At 40.5% G+C, this 17,722-nt stretch overlaps 1 protein-coding gene and 1 long non-coding RNA gene across 4 annotated transcripts in view; one reads left to right on the top strand and one right to left on the bottom strand.

Annotated features, from left to right (window-relative positions):
• The window catches only part of HIPK3 (homeodomain interacting protein kinase 3), a 92,100-nt gene extending 77,802 nt beyond the window's left edge, over positions 1 to 14,298 (bottom strand). For 2 of the 3 annotated variants that reach the window (XM_060018667.1, XM_060018669.1), the window contains exon 1: positions 13,716 to 14,298. The gene's annotated coding sequence lies outside the window, so the exon portion shown is untranslated. Of the gene's footprint in view, positions 1 to 12,872; positions 13,011 to 13,715 lie in introns of those variants that run through there. The other variant, XM_060018668.1, reaches the window with a different exon arrangement.
• Positions 13,370 to 16,494, top strand: LOC138414153 (uncharacterized). Its single transcript, XR_011246574.1, has 3 exons — positions 13,370 to 13,510; positions 15,801 to 15,832; positions 16,194 to 16,494. It is a non-coding gene; the product is annotated as an uncharacterized lncRNA (long non-coding RNA).
• Positions 16,495 to 17,722: the final 1,228 nt, after the last annotated feature.

Below are 17,722 nucleotides of genomic sequence, written 5' to 3'. Positions count from 1 at the left end.
TCTTGGGCGCATGTCAGGCAGGCTCACTGCCCCTTATAAAAGTTTCCTAAACCTGGGGTTCCCCGCCTGGAGCGCAACTCCTCTTGTGCAGGAGTCACCGGGCCCTGTTTACAGCACCCTGTGGGAACTGAACTGGGGAAACAGGAAATACTGACACACTGACTACCACTATCGCTGAGTACGAAAGTCCTTTAGCTCTGACCTCAGAGTCTATCTTCTGCCAGCAGCCATGGCTAATTTGTTAGCTTGCAAGACCCTTCATGGCCATACATTTCAAAGTACATTCCCACAAGATACATACGAATCAAAAGGAAGAAACTGGCAGATGCCACCTTAACCAAGTGATCAATGTTAAAATCACTTGTAACGGGATATATCAACATCATATGCCTCCTGGTATGATGTACTGAGAGGAATACACGTCACTGTGATACGTCCAAGAACAAGAAAACAAACATCCAAATTGAGAGCCATTCCACAGAATAACTGGCAGTATTCTTCAAAATGTCAATATCAGGAAACAACACAAAGACTGAGAAACTTTTCAGATTACAGAAAACATAGACATAAAACAAAACAGTCTTTGCTTTTAGGAAAAAAATCAGGTGTATACGGAAGTCAAGTCTGCAACTTACAAAAAGTTGAAGGAAAAAAATACAGATGTAGAGAGAAAAGGTAAATGCAAATGGTGTAAAATGTTAACATTTGAAGAATCTAGGTGAAAAATATATAGAGGAATTCTTTGTACTATTCTTGTAAATTTTCTGTAGGTTAGAATTTTTGTCAAGTCACAAATTAAACAGAAAAAAAAGTATATGAGTGACAGGCATAAAATAATGTTTTTCTTGCACAAGGCTGCTCTTCAAGGGTTACTCATTTGGGAATGAACTGCTGAATATCTTAGGCATGGCCCAGATCACCTAAAATCCAGAATTCTCAGGCACAGAGCAAGTCCGTGGGATCATGTGCCAGCACTAATTTTTTAAAAAAAGGTTTTCATAAACAGTGAGAGGAAATCTTTTCATTTAAAAGTATTACTTTGGGACTTCCCTGGTGGCGCAGTGGTTAAGAATCCACCTGCCAGTGCAGGGGACACGGGTTCGAGCCTTGTCCGGTAAGATCCCACACACCACGGAGCAACTAAGCCAGTGAGCCACAACTACTGAGCCTGAGCTCTAGAGCCCGCGAGCCACAACTACTGAAGCTCGCGCACCTAAAGCCTGTGCTCCGCAACAAGAGAAGCCACTGCAATGAGAAGTCTGCACACAGCAACGAAGAGTAGTCCCCGCTCGCCGCAACTAGAGAAAGCCCGCTCGCAGCAACGAAGACTCAACGCAGCCAAAAATTTAAAAAAAAAAAAAAAAAAGTATTACTTAATTCACATTGGTTTTTGGAGCTTTGGGTCATTATGCAATTCCTTCAATCAACAGAGACTAAAATTAGTATTTCACTATGTGGTCCAATAAATTCAACTAAAAAGGTCTTCTCATTCTTGAAAGACAGAGAACCTTAGTACTAGTCTATACAAGGCTCTACAATAGGAATTAGAAAATGGAACTATATGACTAGCAATATTCAGGCAATAAAAAGCAGTATCTAGTTACACTTCCATTTTTCACTTACTTTGTTTAAAGTGCATATTTATAAAAGACAAAACAGCATGTCTTCTTAGAAATAAAAGACAGGGTGCACTAGAAAATAAGTTTTTAGTGTGAATAGTAAGTTTAACTCTTCATTGGACATTTTAATACCTATATCATTAAGCAGGTCATTTTACCAGTATTATATCCAGGAAATTACTGACACTAAAACATCTCATGTAAGAAACCTTTTCATATAAATGAACCGCCACAAATTGTAAAGCTTCAAAAAATAAACCTGCTGTCTCAGGTACTCACAAAACATTTATTTGAAAACACTAAAGTCTTGGGTATTTTCCAGCAGTATTGTGAGCAAAGCATCTAGGGAATGTGTTGACTATAACACAAATCAGCATGTTAAATAACAAGCTTCATCTGACTTAGCAAAACATTCTAACTTTTGGAACAGAAAGTGATCTGTTGGACATTTCAAAGCTGCTAGAATTCACCCTGTTAATACAAGTTTTTACTTTAGAAAGGCTAGAAAAGAGTTAATTAAAAACAGTACTTAAGAACTACGCTTACTAAAGCATATAATTCTCTAGATTTTTTTTAAAGCTATATAAAAATCAAAACTCAGAAATGGAAATATCGACTGAAAAGTTGAATAAAAATGAAAAGTTCACCTGAAGCACTCTTTATTGAAGTAAACTTTAAGATTAATAATTCACATCTGGTTTATAAAACACGTACAAAAGTAAACTTTATTTAAATTTGTCACACAATATCAATACCAATACCTATCAATGGATTGCTAGAAAAATTAAACAGCTTTACATCTTTAGGTTATGAACAACTCCCTTACTAGAAAGCCAAATGAATTATTTTCTACTTTGTAGGAAATCTGTCCCAAAAGAACCACCACAAAACTTTTATTTCTTATAAAAATCCTTTAAAGCCTGAATTATTAAAGACTAAGAAGGCAAAGATCAAATGGTCCTTACCAGAAGAATATCTCCTAACCTAAAACACCTCTGAAACAATTCAGAGGAAGCTGAATCGTAGATTAATAATTTGATCAAATGTCCACTGTTGATAAAGCAATATAAAGGAAAAGATTACGCTGACAAATAAGATTTTTGTAAGAGATAATAGTTCAAAGTTCTAAATGAACATTTACAGAATTAAAGGTCAAGTTCTATAAAACTTTTCTAAATTATGGGCTATGCTAAATAAACAACTTTTACATTCTCCTTTTGTACAGCATTCTACATTCAGTACTACTGAAGGAGTACTATCACTCCAGAGTAATGTATGCTACAAGAATTAGAAGTCTAAAAACCAGTGTGAAGTGGTAACAGTAGCTGCCCCACAGGCACACACTAACAACAGTTTTACATTTCTAAGAGCTGAAAAGACAAAAAGTTACAGCTGTATAAGCTTGATTTTAGTACTTTTAGTTTTAAAAAATCTTTATGAAAGACATTTTAGGGCTTGAAAAAATAAACTGGAACAAAAAATTCAACTACTTGTTCTTCCCAAATTATGTTAAGACCCTACATGGTCATGATGTGACCTACACTGCTAAATCCAAAGCTGTTTTTTTCTTCCCTTCAATTATGTTTTCTCTATTCATATTTGGTTGCCAGATATGCCGCTTTATATAAATGCCCTTTTTCAGGAACTCAGTGAAGTACCTTCAAAAACCTTTCTAAATGCAGAAACCTTCGAGTTTCAAAATTTAAATGTCATATATACCTTATGAACTGAGGATGATCTTTCACAATGGCATCAGGAAATCCTGTGCTTCAGGAAACTCTATGGTATCAAGTGAGAAACAACAGAAGGAACAGAAATGAGACTATGTTAAGAAAAATAAAGATCTCATTCTTATTCTCATGACAAAAATTTGAGGAAGAGGACAGGGCAGAGATTCACAAAAGGTATCCTTAAGAAAGCCAGAAAAAACTAGAACAATGTAATTCATAGAGCCTTAAAGAGTAAAGAAAACCATCGGCTTCTCAACAGTACTCCCAAAGATGGGACTTCCCTGTTGGCGCAGTGGTTAAGAATCCGCATGCCAAAGCAGGGGACACAGGTTCGAGCGCTGGTCCGGGAGGATCCCAAATGCTGTGGAGCAAATGCGCCACAACTATTGAGCCTGCTCTCCACAACAAAAGAAGCCACCGCAATGAGAAGCCCGCGCACCACAAAGAAGAGTAGCCCCCCCACCCCACCCCCCGCTCGATGCAACTAGAGAAAGCCCTTGCATAGCAACAAAGACCCGATGCATCCAAAAATAAATAAATAAATAAATATTTTTAAAATACACTTTAAAAAAACAAAGTACTCTCAAAGAAAGGACCCTGAATTCTTAGAAATTATCAGAACTGCTTCTGTTTGGCTCTGACTACCTCTAATCATTAACTTCTTAAAGTGACACATTGTTGGGTTGGATATAATAAGCTGTGAACTAAAACTGCAGATTTATATGCATTTAGCAAGGGTCACATAAATATTTCTTCTACAACAAGCTCCACAGAAACACACTGAAAACAAATTTTTATACAGGTGTAAAAAGCCACACTGTCATATAGGATACTATACAATTTTATGTATCAGAATTATAATGATAAAAACTTATTCAGATTTATCTGGCTAAAGAGGTTTTTTAATGCCATAAACATATAAAAAGATAAAAAGATGATTAAGAAAGTTTAATTCAAAAAAAAAAGAAAGTTTAATTCACAGAAACAGACTCACAGATATAACAGACTTGTGGTTGCCAAGGGGGAAGGGGGATGGATTGGGGAGTTGGTATCAGCAGATGCAAACTATTGTATATAGAATCAATAAACAACAAGGTCCTATTATATAGCACAGGGAACTATATTCAGTATCCTATAATAAACCATAATGGAAAGGAATATGAAAAACACTATATATATATGTATAGTGGAATCACTTTGCTGTACAGTAGAAATAAACCCATTGTAAATCAACTATATTTCAATAAAATAATTTTTTTAAAAAAGAAAGCTTAGTTCAGATTGAAGTTGCCTAAGTAATATCTAACACATTTTAAGTTCAAAATTAAGGCTAGCTATTGATCCCATGGCATAAAATAAACAAAAACATGCTAAATCACTTGAAAATGGCCAAAAAGTAGTTAGTTTACTGATGAGAAATTCATTCTCAGATAATAACTAAAAATTTCTTATTGGCCAAAACTGACCTCATGCCATTTTTCAGGCAACCGCATAAGAGGCTAGATAAAATCTCAGCTATAAAAGTAATGATTACATATTAATTATACATGATGAATATGCCAAAATGGTTATTTTATAACAATGTTACCACTTAAAATATTATTTATTCATAGAAACCTTGCAAATTCAAACAGTAAAAATTATCACTAAGCCATTATCATTACCTGAAATCAGACTTCACTAGAGTGGCATGGACAGAGAGCTACACTGCCAAGAGCTAAGAAGTGAATAGAAATTCAAGTAGAGGCTAGAGTACACATTACGAAGTGTGGAAGAAACAGAGTAGGGAAGATAGGTCCACAGACCTGGGGAGGCACAATTAAAAGATGGCTGCTTAAGGATGCCAGATACCTGACCATTTCAAAAGGCTGAAGAAAAAGGGCCAAGAAAAAGGGGGAAATGGAAGTTATCAGACAGGTTCAAGATGCTGAAAAACACAATTCAGAATGAAACCCATAAGAGAGAATAGGGAGTAATCTTGGAGGGAAGGAGATGTTTCTTTTCTTGAGTGTAGTGAAAACACAAAGTGTGTAGCGGTAGAAGTTATGCTCAGAGGTAGAGGGCTGGAAATTTGGAGTAATTCATGCCTGTTAACCTCTACATAAGAAACAGACTCATCTGTTAGAATTAAGGAGTGAGGGGAAGAGGAGAGTTCTGAGAAGTTAAATGTGTCTATGACACATTCACAACTGCTTGGTGAGGTACCTGTCAAGCTACTCAATAAAGACGCTATCCTTTGATTAAAGGATATGAGTATAGAATGCCTGTATTTGATTACTTTTATAATAATTATATTTGATTCCCCAATGTCAACTAGGCACTTTAGGAGATATTAAAAAAACCCTTTAAGACATGGTCTCTGACCTCAAGGAACAGTTCAGATACTATTTTATACTTTTTAGTGTAACCCTTCCCCAAAAGGTAAGGTATTAGGTTACCTTTTAATAGGTTATAAATTGAGGTATTTCATTTTCTTCCAGTCAGATTAATATGAAACAATTTCAAGCTAGATACACCTTCAGATATGAGATACTTTAAAGAGATTTTACAAGTTACAAAGTAGGCACTAGAAATACTTTCAGCAAAGCCACACTAGGCTTAGGGCAACTCACAAAGCAAGCATTCCAACTATTTTCTACGCAAAAGCTACTGGCAGCAACTATACTCTAATTAAAAAAAAAAAAAAAAAGCTATTGGCAAACCAATTATGCTATAGTCCCTAACAACCTAAGTAGGTTTCCAAGCAGAATTCAATTTTCGGGAATTCCCTGGCATGGCACTTTCACTGCTGGGGACTCAGTTCAATCCCTGGTTGGGGAACTAAGATCCCGCAAGCCGCGGGGTGTGCAGCCAAAAACAAAACAAAACAAACAAACAAAAAAGAATTCAATTTTAAATACACAAATATAAAATATCAAAATGTTACCAAATTGTCAAAGCTCGTAAAGAATACATCATACAAGACTTCCCTGGTGGCACAGCGGTTAAGAATCCGCCTGCCAATGCAGGGGATATGGGTTCAAGCCCTGCTCCAGGAAGATCCCACATGCCACAGAGCAACTAAGCCCACGAGCCACAACTACTGAGCCTGAGCTCTAGACCCCAGGAGCCACAACTACTGAGCCTGAGTGCCACAACTACTGAAGTCCACGTGCCTAGAGCCGGTTCTCCGCAACAAGAGAAGCCACCACAATGAGAAGCCCGCGCACCGCAACAATTTTAAGAAAAAGAATATATCATATACAACTATAATTGGAGCAACACAATACAATACTTGCCCTTTGCACGACTGTTTTTAAGGAGCCCAAGTTAAACAGACTTTTGATTTACACAAATTAACTACACAAATAATATCCCTTCTGAATAGTGGTTTCAAAATAAGTTAAAGCTAGCAATTTCAATAGTTTTTAAAGTACAGTAAAATGGAATTCTATCTATATGCTGTTTTCACCTATTTTCTTTCCACAGGTGGCATAAGAGAGGTTTGGAGATCTCTGTACTCCAAACTGAGAAGGTAATAATATAGTTAGAAAAGGCAAACCTTAACAACTTTCTCAGGCAATGCAAGAATTAAGCATGTCCAGAAGGAAAAACCCTGAGAGAACAAGAGAACTAGATTAACCATATTTGAGAAATGACCAATTCCTTCATTTAAATTAACATACAGCACGTCTCTATAAGGCAATTATACTACTAAACTGGTAAAAATAACTGGTAAAAATAAAATTTACTTCCTCAAAGCAGGGATCATCATGTCTTACTCTCTTCATTCACAGCACAGTACACCTTGCACTTAATGGGCACTCAAACTAGATAAAATAGTTTTCAAACACTTATTTTATCATTGTTTTACCTGCCATAATAAAATTAATTTATTTGCGGTCAGAGTCTGTGATCCAGCTACAAAAAAATATTTAAAGCATACTAACCAGATTAAAAAGCTAATACTTTTGGGCTTCCCTGGTGGCACAGTGTTTGAGAGTCCGCCTGCTGATGCAGGGGGCGCGGGTTCGTGCCCCGGTCCGGGAAGATCCCACATGCCGCGGAGCGGCTGGGCCCGTGAGCCATGGCCGCTGAGCCTGCGCGTCCGGAGCCTGTGCTCCGCAACGGGAGAGGCCACAACAGTGAGAGGCCCGCATACCGCAAAAAAAAAAAAAAAAGCTAATACTTTTGAACACAATACTATTCTTATCTAACTTAAAATACAAAACTACAACTAATATACTATAGAGATACTTGTACTGTCTCCGATGAAACTGATTACAAGTTGGCTCAAAACGTGTTTGTTTTCTTTTGTTTTGAGAATGTAGTGAAGCGTAGCATCATAGCAATAGGCTATCTAGCATATAACCAGTAGTTTTCATTGTGAGTTTAAGTCACTGTACCCTATTTAATCTCAATAGAAGTTGTAATAAATTACAGATTTAAAGCCCTCAGAAGTATTAAATTATACTCTAAAAAAATGTCTGTAGAAAGTCAGGTTCAATTTTCAATATGTTATCAGTCCATCTGACTTATTAACTATTTAAGACTGTAGCATTATTTATCTAAAGTAGTATAGTTTACCAAACCTACAAGACTCTTACTGTATTATTAAACAGATAACACACAGTCAAAATAGACACAAATGAAATTTTTACGCCTTTAAGATAATTGCTTTATAGGGGAGAAAACATTTTCTAAGCAAGTTATTTTCTGCAAAGTTTACTATTCTGTTTTTAAAAAACTGCAACAGATTTTGTTTAATTTATGAATAATATACAACAAAGTAGGAAGAAGTTGAATTTAAAACTAATATTAATGTTTTTGGTAAATCAAATACTTTTTAATTTCTAAAAGGGAATAACTGGCTAGTCAAATGCAGCCAAGTTTTATATTTTCTATCAAATTCTAAAGACAATTTTCAAAGCCATATATAATCAAATATAGTTTATAATAGGGCTTCCCACAGTGGTTGAGAGTCCGCCTGCAGATGCAGGGGACACGGGTTCGTGCCCCGGTCCAGGAAGATCCCACATGCCGCGGAGCAGCTGGGCCCGTGAGCCATGGCCGCTGAGCCTGCGCATCCACAGCCTGTGCTCCGCAGTGGGAGAGGCCACAACAGTGAGAGGCCCACGTACCGCAAACAAACAAACAAAAAAATATATATATATAGTTTATAATAAAGGACTACAAAATTTTAAAGGTGGGGAGACAGTGACTCTTATTTTGTTGATTTATTTCAATATCAATCAAGCCTAAACAATTTTTTTCCAATTAGAAAAGGTGCTCCAGCATTAATAATTATATAAAGTAAAGAATTTATCTGACCACCTCTGGCAATCCTTTATTTTCAATGTGACCAAGAGTTATACTAAATAATCAGTCTTTCACAATTTAGATCCTTACCTAAAGGAAAAAGCAGAGCTCAAAGGAGCAAAGTATTATACTTCTCTTTATGCTTCTCTAAATCTCCACTTCTTTTAGGTGTAACCTTTTTGGTTAAGGAGACAAAAAAAAGACAAAGCAGCAAAGAAAATGTAACATGAAAAAGTATCTGGAAATCTAATCTTCAAAAGAAGAGATGGCGCTTCCTTGGTGACACAGTGGTTAAGAATCTGCCTGCCAATGCAGGGGACACGGGTTCGAGCCCTGGTCTGGGAAGATCCCACATGCTGCAGAGCAACTAAGCCCGTGTGCCACAACTACGGAGCCTGCGCTCTAGAACCCACAAGCCACAACTACTGAGCCCACGTGCCACAACTACTGAAGCCCTTGCGCCCAGAGCCCATGCTCCACACAAGAGAGGCCACCGCAATGAGAAGCCCACACAGTGCAACGAAGATTAGCCCCCGCTAATAGCTACCACAATATTTCACTGACCTTATAACTAAGAGAACCCTGGTTTCTAGCAACTTGAACATTTAAATCAAAATAGATTTCTAAGTCTCCCAAATCCAATTAAGTCACCCCCACTACAGCCCAGCTTCTTCTACCTCATCTGTCCCCCTACCTTCCCTCCCATTCAGTCTCTCTTAGCAGTGAAAAATTCTCAGAAAATTAGAGAAATTATTTGGGTCAAAAAAAATACATTTAAGGTAAAAAATATTATTCTTGGTTTGTTTCATTTCAAAGACTTATCTGTTAGAATAAGACAGCTTTCTAAAGTATTGACTTGGCATTAACTACTAAATATAAAACACAAAGTAAATCAGTTTAATGACTTAGCTGTCCCCAAACTACAAATGCCACCCTAAATATATAGTATTTCCAATACTCATCCAGTTCTTTTAATTTCCACACAAGTAGTAAGAGCAGAGGCTCTAACACCCTAGCATACAGTGGTATGCTTCAGAATCTAGGCAATACGTTGCCTTTGTGTAGTGACACATGGCCCAAGTATCAACTGAGGAGAACAGCATGATCTGCTAAATCAGTCAAGGTCTAATTCAACAAACATTTAGGTAAAATGTATAACAAACATCCTCTAAATATCTGTTCTAGCTTGGTCCTAACTGATTAAGTCCAAAACAACAGCTGTGACAAAGCTACAGAAGCAGCACACTAACATTAAGTTGTTCTTCCCCAAACCACTCTTTTTTTTAAAACAATTTTATTGATTGATTGATTGATTGGCTGTGTTAGGTCTTCGTTGCGGTGTGTGGGCTTCTCATTGTGGTGGCTTCCCTTGTTGCGGAGCACGGGCTCTAGAGCACGCAGGCTTCAGTAGATGCCGCGCGTGGGCTCAGTAGTTGTGGCTCGTGGGCTCTAGAGCGCAGGCTCAGTAGTTGTGGCTTATGGGCTTAGTTGCTCCGCAGCATGTGGGATCTTCCCGGACTAGGGCTCGAACCCGTGTCTCCTGCATTGGCAGGCGGATTCTTAACCACTGCACCACCAGGGAAGCCCCCAAATCACTCTTAATTATACCAATCCAACCAAAAGAAGTGCACTGTGTTTCCTCAAGTCGGTCACATAAGTGCTTTGGCTATCCTAAAATCCTCCACTGATTCAAAACTTCTACTCCAAATCTATATCCCTATATTCAACTTATGTTAAATGCTTAAAGGTACTAGACAAAATGTATTTTAAGCAGTTGAATCCAGAACCAGTAAGGACAGTAAGGACATTTCAAACCAGTAAGGACATTTCAAATAATTTATTTAGACTTACATATGTATCATACAGAAAGGGTTTCCCTTTCAGCAAGTGGGGGTGGGGGGTGGGAGGGAACACCCTTTCAAAAGTAATAAAATACACTGACAGGTTCCTCGATTTTAACAAAGTTCTAGGAATTCGTCATCAAAAGTAACTTCCAATTTAAACATACCACACTGGGAGTTTCAACTTCAGATATTAGGAAATTAGGACAGCTGCAAAACCAGAAATTATACATGAAGATTTCTTTTGGCAGCAACAATATAATCATGTAGCAAGTTACTTTATGTCCTTTAATAGTTTAGAGGCAAGAATAATTCTGGAGGAATATTTTTAAATGTGGAAAATTTCACAGTTCCTTGGAATACCTTTAAATCTAAATACTGCCATGACATTTTCAACTCCAAATTCAAACATATGTAAAGTTACAATGGAAACTATTTTTAAAACCTCTGAATTAACCACCAATAATGCAATTCTAATGTACCATATCATCACCCTCAGTGGTGAACTGCTACAATCAGAAAAGCATATTAAGAAAGTTAACTTCAAAAGTTACCAGAATAAGTCATTCTAATATTCAAATGGAAAATAACATGCAAACAAGTATTCCATTCAATGGATGTGAAACAGGCTTGGGAAACAGCATTTTAGCACTCTGAAATTTACACTTTCCTCTTCCACCCTTACATATAGATGCTCTCAATGCTGATGTATCAAATATTTAAAACGAAGCTCAATCAAAAAGTTCACTTGACAGCTGTTGCTATTTTAAGTTGCAAGAAAAAAAGGGGAGGGCGGGGCTTTCAATAACCTGCATTCAACAAATACTTATGTGCCCTGCCATACTAGCTACAGCAATCTACCTCTGTAATTTGCACCATTTTATGATACCCCATGACAGAAGATCCAAAAAAATAAAATAGTATGATCTGAAACTTCTTTTCAAGCATGTTTACAAGAAGAATTACCTCATAAAAACCATCCACTTTTATGTGACTCTAAAACTCCATGCCCAGAAGCCAATGACTGGTTTATAAGCAATATAATGACAAATTCAATGGAAAAGATATTATGACAATAGACTGAGGCTGGCTCACCATGTTATGATCTGCTTGCCTAATATGCATGTTTAGCTACTGTAGTCAGCAATGTCCAAATATAAATCTGAAATATTTAATGGCTGGTTCTGTTCTAGATTTCAAGCTCATTTTACCTTTCTAAAACATAGTTTTAATCTAAGGCTCTCCACAAAAAAATTTTAAAAACAGTCCCTAAAGTATAAAAAATTAAGGGACAAATTATTCAATTTTCCCATAAATGCAAGAAAAAAACTGCACAGTGAAATGTCCAAAGTATCAAATATATCAGCCCACCTTTACCTTAACACAAATTAAAAACAAGTTTCAAAAATAAAAGAAAAATAAACCTCAATCAGGTTGAGCATTATATTTCATAAATAATAGTTCCCTGTACTTTAGGAATGCACCCATAAATATACCAAGAAATACCTTGTTGATTTAAAAGTAAGGAACTTTATTTGGTTGGTTCCATTTCTATTACTCTTAAGTGGCATATAAAGACATAAGGTAACTAACAAAACTATAAAAACTATCTTTCATAAAAAGGTCAGTCTTATTTTGTTTACTTAAATACTAAGTTTAATCATGACCTATCAAAATCTTATCACGGCTCACTGTATAAAATTAGCACCGCACTTGCAAGCATAAGCAGAATCTAGACTTATCAAACATATGGTGAGGCATGCCTAGCTTCTGAAAAATCAAATGAGAATGCAGGATTAAAATGTCTTTGGTTGGGTTACAAACAAAACACGATCCTGTTTAAAAGTTTGCATCAAAAATTTGATCAAGAGAACCTCTCAAAATTTTAAAGCGCCCAGCAATTAAATCTTAGAAATAAACTGAAATGGTTTAAATATAACTCCTTCCACTTCAGAAGCTACACCTAACAAGCAAATACCTAAAATAGAAAAAAAAAAAAAATTCACCCCCATCTCCAAACTACTAGAAGGTATGCATAACACAGGCACAGGCTGGTTTACCAGCTAACTTTTCTGGCCCTAGACCAGAGAGACATCAAAGCTGACAACAGAACCAACCATGAGCTTTCCCTGTAAACGGGACGATAATCTGAAAAACTTCACTGTTGCTAAAAGAAGCTCCTTTAATGAGAAGCAGCGAACGGCAGGTGAAAAAATAAATTCTAACAGGGCAGCAAGAGGTTGTGAAAACACGGTTCAAGGACTGAACGTGTTATGACTGCTCTGTAACAGGTCCAAGGTAATTTACGCACACACCCTTCAAGCGCAATTCCTCAAGCAGAGATAAGATTGGGAAACAACAGGCTTCGGCCAAGAGCCACATACCATTTTAAAACAGCCGTCTCCCTCCCGACAGGAAAACAGACATTCTCGCTCATCCGAAGTCTTTCCGCGAGTTCTCCCAGCGCCGCGAAGGGGAGAGGGCGGCCGCCACCCTAACGAGAGACGCCGGCAGCAGACCCGCCGCGCGGCCGCCACGCCTTCCTCCGGCCGCGGCGGGGGACGCGGAGCGGCGGATCACATTTCTCCTCCCCAACAATCACACGCACTCACGTCCCCAGAGTTGACACCCTCCAAACCCGCCGCTCGGCGACGCTGGGGACTGGGCCACAAAGCCAGGGACGCAGCCATCGGCCGCGGCGCTCAAATTGCGTGCGTGCGTGTGTTTGTGTTTGTTCCCCTTTAATGAAAGACAAGAGGTCTCCGTAGTGACGGGCCAGGCTGCGGTGAGGGAAGAGGCCCCATGTGGGACTAAACAAAACTTCGGTTGCTGGGAAGAGCCGTTGCGCAACCCTGGCAGGAGGCGGCGGGGGCCGCCCGGTCTGGCCCAGCCCAAGCGCGGCTTCCCCGAGGCTGCGCCACAGCGCGCAGGAACCACGCGCGGCCCCCGCGTCCGGGGGCCTCGGGCCCGGGGCGCCCCGGCCTCAAGGGAGACGCCTGGCCCCGCCACCCCGTCGGGTCCGGTACGGAAACGCGGGGCATGAGCGCAGGGGATGCGGATGGGGGTGCAGGACGCGCAACGGGTGCGGACCGCTCCAGGGGACGTCGGGCCCGCGAGGGTCCAGGGGAGGGGCCCGCTGGTCCCCCCGAACGCAGGCGCGGCCGGTGGGGCCGGTGGGGCCGATCCCCCGCCCCGGGGTGGGTACGCCCCTCGCCCTATTCACTTACCTTCCTAGAGGCCTGCGCTCTCCCCTCTTCGGGCGGCCGCAGCCCTGAGCATGTCCGGGGTGGGTGCGGGGCCGTGTCGGGAACAGGGAGCCAGGCGCTTCAGCAGGCGGCACCACCCAACCCGGGCTCAGCCCCTCTCCGCGGCCGCTGCCATCTTGTCCTGGCGGCTGAGAGGAAACGGCGAAACACCCTCCCCCGACCGCTGCTGCTGCTGCTCTGGCTGCTGAGCGCCGGACCTGTGTCCCTCATCTTCCTTCCCGGGGATTTGGGGTGGGGACGGCTTGGCTAGGGCGAAGGGGTGGTGAGAGGTCGGGCGGCCGGCCTCCCACTGCTGGGGCCTACGGGCGGCGCGCGGTGCGGGGCCCGCGGCGGTTGGGGCCCATTCCTGACGCCCCCACCGAGAGAGGAGAAGGAAGACAACAGGGACCGGCGACGGCGGCGGCGGGGCCCGCGGCTCGGTCTCCTCAGGTCGCCGCGCTGCCGGCAGTCGTCACGGAGGCGGCTGCCGCCGGCCGCCCCACTCTCGGGCCCCTCCTCCGCGCCCGCCGGCCTCGGTCGCCGCCTCCGCAGCGCCACCGCTCGCCCGGCCGCTCTGCGCGCCGAGCCCGGGCGGCCCCGCTCGGCTGGGCCCGCGGCGCCTCAGTGAAGCCCCTCCCCGGGGCCCGCCCGCCCGCGGCCGCGCCCTTGTGTTGATAGCTTCGAGCCCGCCTTGCGGCCGGCGGGAGTCTGACCCGGAGCTCCCTCACGCCAGCGCCCCCTTTACTGTTCCGAACCTCAGTCTTCGGCCCACTCCGCCAAAAATATATATTGTAAAAAGATCCTAACACCAAAGAAAGGCTGAAAATGGGGAAGCGGATTTTACAGGCCTTTCGAGATCCCGTAATCATAGTTTCCACTGCCACTCCTTTGGGATCTGTTTCTTGGCTTTTTTTTTCTTCTTTCTTTTTTTAAGGTCTAATAATAAGGGGAAATGCTGAAAGTGAACAATCCCAGTCTAAAATAGGTCCTTCCCGCTCCCCCATCCCAAAGTGTCAAGGGAATTGTAAAATCAGGTTAAAGAACGAGGAAAAGGCCCGCGTGGAAATTTTCCAAGAGCATCTCTATGGTCCAAACCCCCGTAAATATGAAGTTCACCCACCTCTGCGTTGATAATTCTCCATCAAGGTACTCAGTTCCACTCCCAGAGACTAGTTACCTCCCTCATGGAGACTAGGAAATCAACAGAATGGCCCATCTCAACGGAATCACAGAACCATAGAATTTTAGAGATGAAAGAACTTTAGAGATCCTTGGTCCAAACTCTTTAAGTAGGGCAGGGGTTCAAAGAAGTTTAGGTTACCTACCCAAGGTTATACAGCCAAGCCCTGGTCTGCACTCCCTCCCTCCTTCTCTTCCCTATCAAACAACTGACCTAAGTATCATTCAGAGTTAATCTTTTTAAATATTAGTTTCTTTTTGTCCTGAATTAGTGTTTAACCTTTTGGGAACACCTTTCTCTGAGGAGTGGAAGTGCCCTCTCTTTGTTCCCTTCATAATCTTCACTAGGAGGATTGAATCTACCCCACAAGTATTTATCCCCAGACATTTTCTATTGCGGTAACTGAGGCAGGGCCTAAAGCGAGTGGCAAATTGCTGCATATTTAATTCCACACTTTGACTCCCTGCTGCTTTTCAAACTGGGAGAAGAGTATTCTGAAGAATACCTTTAAAAGAGAAAAGGATAGTATGCCCTGAGGCAGTAGGAAATAACATTTTCGAATAACAGTTTTCTTCAAGTTAGGGAGGATAACCAGTTGCAAAGGTTTCCAAAATAGAAAAACAAAACACTGACTGTCTCTCAGAGAGCAGCATATTAGCCATTCCTTTTTACTTAGTATTTAGTTACTTTTGATTTTTTTAAAAAAGTAATAGTTAAAAGAACCAAAAAAGGATAAAAACATGACTCAAAGGAGAAAGTTACAATAATAGAAAAATCTATCAGTGAAACAAGGAAGATATTCCACTAGAACTTCAAACTTTCAGAATTTTTGCAAAACATTTCTCTGGGTCACCCCTAATGGAAGGCTTCTATTCTCCTTATTACAGCATTGCTACATCTATGAAGGAAGCTGAAAAGGGTAAGGATTTTTTTTTTTTCCTTTCTAGCCCTGTCATTGATACACAGTAAGTTCCAGGAAGGGACCCTGTCATCTTTTTTTTTTAAGATTGTATTGTGAATGCCTAATACACTAGCTGATTTATAATAAGTCCTTAGTAAATATAGCTGAATAAGTAAATGAACACTATTAGTTCAGGTCTTCCTCCATTTTATACCTATTGTCTCCTAACTTAATCTCTTTACCTCCAATCTCTCCCTCTCCAATCCATTCAGAATACCAACCTCCAGATAACTCTTCAAAGCCCCTGATTTAGCCAGTTTATGAAATTTGTTTTAAAAAATTGAAAATTTCTCAGTGTTAAGTTTTTTTTTAAATGCAGATTACTGCTTCCCTGGTGGCGCAGTGGTTAAGAATCCGCCTGTCAATGCAGCGGACACAGGTTCGAGCCCTGGTCTAGGAAGATCCCACATGCCGAGGAGCAATTAAGCCTGTGCACCACAACTACAGAGCCTGTGCTCTAGAGCCTGCGAGCCACAACTGCTAAGCCCGTGTGCCACAACTACGGAAGCCTGCGCACCTAGAGCCTGTGTTCCACGACGACACTGCAACTAGAGAAAGCTCATGTACAGCAACAAAGACCCAAAGCAGCCAAAATAAAATTTTTTAAAAAACAACAACAATGTTGTGATGATAGTTTAAAAAAATAATAAAATAAAATGCAGATTACTAAATTGTACATGAAAAAAAGTTTATGAATAAAAAGATGATAGCCAAAAAATTTCATAATCTTTTCATTCAGAAATATTGCTTAAATACTATGTGCTGTGCTATGATCTGAGAATACAGTGGTGAAAAGTGAGACACGCTGTGAGCTTATATTCTCTCTAGAAAGTTGGCTATCATACAAATAATTAGTAATAATAACAGGCATTATAAAAGAGAAGTACAGGGTGGAAAGAGGGGACAGAACAGGAGAATCTAATAAAATGGGGATGCGGGGGGAGACGCGGGCAGGGGGAGCCATGGAAAGACTGGTTTATTTCTCATCCTGCAGGACTCACTCAACGCTCACTTCCTCAGGGAAGAATCTCCTGACTTCTCTGACTAAGCCAAATTTCCATATATCTTTCCTCTGTAGCATTTTTCTCAGTTGCCATTTTATGTTTATCTTCTGGTTGTTTGATTAATGTCTACCTCTTCCACCAATATGAAAAGTAGAGAGCACATCTTTTTTGTATTCCATTGTATCCTCAGCACTGAGGCAGTGGTGCGTAGTAAATGATCAACAGGACCAGTTACATACATACAGGTACAGGGCCCAGTACAAAGTGAAAAAGTGGGTCCCCTTGTTCAAAATTATTAAGGATTTCAAGTTGGTGACAGAGGAGTGAAACCAATCATGGGGACTTTCTAAGCACAGGACTCTGTGCAAGTACACAGGTTGAATTAAAGTTGAGATCTAAAGGATATAGGAATTAGCCCAAAGAAAGAGAGAACACTTGAGGGCAGAAGATAAGATTTATGCAAAAGTCATGTAGAAAAAAAATGTGATAAAGAGTACAAATTTGAGAAACTGATAGTTTTTAGTCAGAGTGAGAGGATAAATCAGAAGCAGATGAGGGTAGAGGGAGAAGCAAGGTCCAGATTGGGATCTAGGACTTCATTCTACTGGCAAAGGAAGCTATTGAAGGATTTAAGGAGAGACACAGCATGGTCAAAGAAGCTATAGGCTTTGGTGTCAAAACCATCTCTTTTACTGCTTTCCACTTTTCTGTATTTTTCAAATTTTCCTTTCAATCTCAGAGTAAAAGCTAAAAAAAACGTACAACGGACCTAAAATGGTCTATAAGGCCCACAAGGAGCTCACCTCCCACTTTCTGTCTCCTCACTCCACCCACAATTCCTCAA

This window comes from Delphinus delphis, chromosome 8, assembly GCF_949987515.2.
Source record: "Delphinus delphis chromosome 8, mDelDel1.2, whole genome shotgun sequence".
NCBI lineage: Eukaryota > Metazoa > Chordata > Mammalia > Artiodactyla > Delphinidae > Delphinus > Delphinus delphis.
Note: the sequence above shows the minus strand (reverse complement) of the source record. Positions and strands in the feature narration are given on the sequence as shown.